Consider the following 4,706-nt stretch of genomic DNA (forward strand, 5'->3'; position numbering starts at 1 on the left):
GTGTGTATTTTATGCTGTGTGCAGGAACATGGCAGCTGATGAACAAAGTTGGCTTCTGCAAGGTATGCGTCAACGCATGTGTGCGCACATCAAGCATGTGCTGAGGGGTATCACTTCAACTTTGAAACCTGTAGAACCATCTGCTATGCTTGTTTTTTATTTATTCTTCCAAAGCATTGCCTGTGGTGCCTGGAGACCCCCTGTCCTTTAGGTGAACGGTGTTATAATTTACCCCGTAAATGGTACAGGTTTCCTCCAGAAAAGGACGAATTTGTTTGGGAAACTGATGAGGACCGGTTCAGACCGGTGATGGACATTCTGCACCACGCTGACATGTTCTCCCCAAATGGAATGTGGCTAGATTCCATCCAGAACTCTGTCTATGATCTTCCTTCAGGACTTCAGCTGATCACCCGGATCTATCATGTGCGTAGGGGTATTAACCTTGTCCAATCATTTGGAGTTCCTGCCAGCTCAGTGGATGCTCCGAGCACTCACAGTTTTCTGTTCACGGACTTCGTCATGCAAAGCACCTTTGTAACGTACTACACCATCACCTTCTGTGGCTGTGTTCTATGGACAACTGAACCAGTGAAACATCGTGATTGGAATTGTCGTCCTATCCTTTGTCGCGAATGTCACACAATCGGAACAGACTCTAAGGTATTCTCAGCGAGTTCTCACGGTGGTGGTTTGAGGAGTCACGATGCGGTATGGTCTGCACTGAAGTCTCACAGTTCTATATCTGCTCCCCTGCCGGACTGGATCAGACAACTATCACCCATTCCAGTAAAAAAAAGAAAAGAATAGAAAAAAAAGGCAAGTGAGTCTGGACATCAAGGACAGGAACTGAAAGCTAAACCTCTCCAAGTTCAATAATAATTAATAAAATCAATAAAAATCTAAAATAATAAATCACGTGTTTATTGAAGTGTTCGACATCATTTAAATCCTGATTCTAAATCAGTGTTTCTCAACTGGAGGATGCTTTTAAACTAAATAATTAAAATCCACATGATAAACTTTTGGGAAAATGTGACAAAAAGTAAAATTGCACAATTATTAAAAGATGAAGTTAAACCATGATTTTGTCTTCCTTTCAAACGCCGTATGACCTCCTCATGGGGCTGTGTCTCGGGTCATAATGCTGAGGGGGAGGAAAGTCAAGAGGGAGAGGGAAACTGGTCCTCAGTGCCACATTGTGCAAAACACCACATCCTGTAAAGTTTTACTTTTTTTTTCAGTTACATGATGCAGTTTGAAGATGTAGAGTTTCAGCTTTACTGCACAGTTCTGTGTGTAAAATAAGTCAAAGTCATTTTTTTCCAGGAATTTCTTGAATTCAGATTTTATTGAAATAAAAAACTTGTTTATTTTCCTATAACTGCATTTGCATATTTTAAAATAAGGAACATTTAACTTGTTTGAACATTTTTGTAGTTCAAACAGCAGCAATAACACTTAAAGCACTACACTACAGAAACAATATAAAAGAAAGTTTTCTACATTTCTCTAATGCTGTCGAGTAACACAGTTTACAGGCCTAAGAATTTAACACTAGCTTCAAAATCACAACCTTGTTTCTGCTTGGTGTCGAACCAGGGACCTTTTGTGTGAGAGGTGAACGTGATGACCACTACACTACAGAAACTACCACAGGGAAAAGCTTCTTGGTCACTGTTTGCACTTTTACATGCATTTGCAGTTGCAGTAGAGCAGGAGAATGAACCGGTTTGCTGAGAAGTTCAAAACAACCAACGTTCTTCTAGCATGGATTTATATATTTACACCCCTGCCAGCGTGGCGTTGGTGGTATAGTGGTGAGCATAGCTGCCTTCCAAGCAGTCGGCCCGGGTTCGATTCCCGGCCAAAGCAAGACCTTTAGTGATTATGTTCAGTTGCCAAAGTAACAACCTCTAAGCAGTCTTGCTTTTATTTGCTTCCCCTGAACACTTGGCGTTGTGTATTAGATGGACCGCCTGTCATCATAGACACTGGCAAAACATTTCAAAATCACTTAGCTTCTTCTTATTATTATTATTATTATCCAACTTTTTATTGATGCATTCAAACAGAAAGACACTCAGGCGAGAAAGACAATGGAACAGTGTTTAATTTAGTCCAAAACAAGAAATTGGTCTCTCTCTTTCTAAGTTATACATATAATCACAATCATGAATGTGAGCATCAAGAACAGGAGAAAGAAAGAAAGAAAGAAAAAAAAATAATGAAACAAAATAAAAGATTTGCACCTAAGTACATGAACACTCTCTAAGATATATGTTTTCCTTTCTCTTTCTACATCTACCAAGAAGTCAGGGCAAGGGAAGAGCTCAAAAAGGCTAAACAAAGAGAATAGGATTTTATTTTCCTCTTTCTCTTAAATACAATAAGAATGGTTGCCAGGTGGTGTAAAACCTTTCCGTAATACTAAGTAATGTAAATCTGATCTTTTCTATTTGAATAAACTGAGACAGGTCATGTATCTAATGAGAAGAACTGGGTGGGTGAGGATTCTTCCAGTTCAGTAATATAAGTCTCTTTGCTACTATTAAACAAAAGGCGAGCATGTTTGATTGTAAGGATGACAAGGAGGGATTTGTGGGGTTGATTCCAAATAATGCTATTAGGGGACATGGTTTAATATCTAAAATGAAGTATTTAGAGATTGATTTAAAAACTGCTGTCCAGAAAGAGGTCAAGGCTGGGCAAAGCCAAAAAGTATGATAAAGAGTAGCCGGAGCCGCCGACACCCATCACAAGTTGGATCCAAACCAGGGTTAATTTTAGATAGTTTGGTCTTTGTCCAATACACTCTATGCAACAATTTAAACTGTATTAACGAATGACGGGCGCATATAGAGGAGGAATGTACACGACCAAGGGCCTTGGACCATTCCTCATCCGTGAAATTATAATTAAGGTCCGATTCCCAGTTACTCTTTATTTTAGAAAGCGATGAAGAGCCCGATTGAACAACAAATGAAAAAATAGTTTTATAAATATGAGAGACAGTACCCTTACAAAGTTTTGTTTCTAAAACTTGATCAATCTCTTGTTTAGGAGGTGGGTGCAGGAAATGAGAGGATGTGTTCCTTACAAAATCACGAATTTGGAGATATCGGAAAAAATGAGTTTTATGGAGGTTGAATTTTTCTGACAGGTAGGAAAAAGTGACAAATGTATTCTCCTGAAAAAGATCATTAATGTTTACAATGCCCCTTCTAAACCACAGTGCAAAGGATCTGTCTGAAATAGAGGGTAGAAAGGAGGGGTTTTTATATATAGGAGACAGACCTGATGCTGCCTGGAAACCGAAATGTTTTCTAAATTGTTTCCAGATTTTAAGGCTTTGTAGAACTAAAGGATTGGAGGAGTAATCGGATGTCTTCAACGCTAATGAAGAGCATAATAAAGCATGCAGAGGCACATGAGGACGGACGAGGTCAGACAGGAGTCTCTCCGTGGACTATGATGTTTGCCGACGGTATTGTGATTCGTGGTGAGAGTAGGGAGCAGGATGAGAAGAGTCTGGAGACGTGGAGGTGCATCCTGGAGAGAAGGAGAATGAAAGTCAGTAGACATGTGTGTGGATGAGAGAGAGAGCAGTGGAGTGGTGAAGGTGTACGAGTTTAAATACCACAGTTTTGAAACCATCCCAGAAATCGTTGAGGAGGTCATGACACGATCAATTGTCCTTTTAAAGATTGCGAGCTGACATCCAGTGTCCTTTCAACTTTCAGTAGTAATGAATCTGAAGGTTTTAACTTTTTCTGTCTTTCAGGCTTCTGATGTGCTGCTCAAAGAAAATCTGGAGATCTCAAAAGGTCTACCTTTGTTTATGAGGGAAAAGTCTGGAAACTTCCTGAAGTCTTGCCTGGTAAGTGTGTTATCAGTGTGTTATAGTCATATTTTCTCATACCTGAGGTACAGATCCTGTAAAGAGAAAACTGTTCCAGCACAAATTAAGTGATACACTATATTGCCAAAAGTATTGGGACACCCCCTGAACAGGTTTGATTACTTTTATATTTATTATAGTAACAAAAACACAAAAATGTTGAATGATTTAATATTTCATTATTTTGTACATTTTCTTTGATCTCGAATCATTGGACATGGAGAGGTTCAACATTGGGTTCCTCTCATATTTCTCTGATGCTCTGCACATTTCTTCTCTTTCTAACACTGATTTAGAGAATCCTGAAGCTCCATGCTGGTTTTGTTCCAAAGTGACCTCCAGCTGAGCAACTGCAATTTCCTGATTTTGTATTTTTTTGTATGTTTGTCACACGATAATGTTTCAGATCATCAACCTCATTTAAATATTAGTAACAACAACACAAGTGAACATGCAGTTTTTAAATGGAGGTTTTTATTATTAAGGGAAAACTAAATCCAAAACTGCATGCCCCTGTGTGAAAAAGTGTTTGCCCCCTAAACCTTATAACTGGTTGGGCCGCCCTTAGCAGCAACAACTGCATTCAGGCGTTTGTGATAACTTGTAATGAGTCTGTTACAGCGCTGTGGAGGAATTTTGCTCCACTCATATATGCAGAATTGTTGTAATTCAGCCACATTGGAGGAATTTCGAGCACGAACCGCCTTCTTAAGGTCATGTCACAGCATCTTAATAGGATTCAGGTCAGGACTTTGACTAGGCCACTCCAAAGTCTTCATTTAGTTTTTCTTCAGTCATTCAGATG

At 39.3% G+C, this 4,706-nt stretch overlaps 1 long non-coding RNA gene and 1 other non-coding gene across 2 annotated transcripts; both read left to right on the forward strand.

Annotated features, from left to right (window-relative positions):
* Positions 1–1,790: 1,790 nt before the first annotated feature.
* Positions 1,791–3,516, forward strand: LOC124384776. The gene is made up of 3 exons (XR_006925592.1): positions 1,791–1,820; positions 3,064–3,163; positions 3,342–3,516. It is a non-coding gene; the product is annotated as an uncharacterized LOC124384776 (long non-coding RNA).
* trnag-ucc lies at positions 1,804–1,875 on the forward strand. Its single transcript has one exon. It is a non-coding gene; the product is annotated as a tRNA-Gly (tRNA).
* Positions 3,517–4,706: the final 1,190 nt, after the last annotated feature.

The sequence above is a fragment of the Silurus meridionalis genome, chromosome 4 (genome assembly GCF_014805685.1).
Source record: "Silurus meridionalis isolate SWU-2019-XX chromosome 4, ASM1480568v1, whole genome shotgun sequence".
In the NCBI taxonomy this organism is placed as follows: Eukaryota; Metazoa; Chordata; class Actinopteri; order Siluriformes; family Siluridae; genus Silurus; species Silurus meridionalis.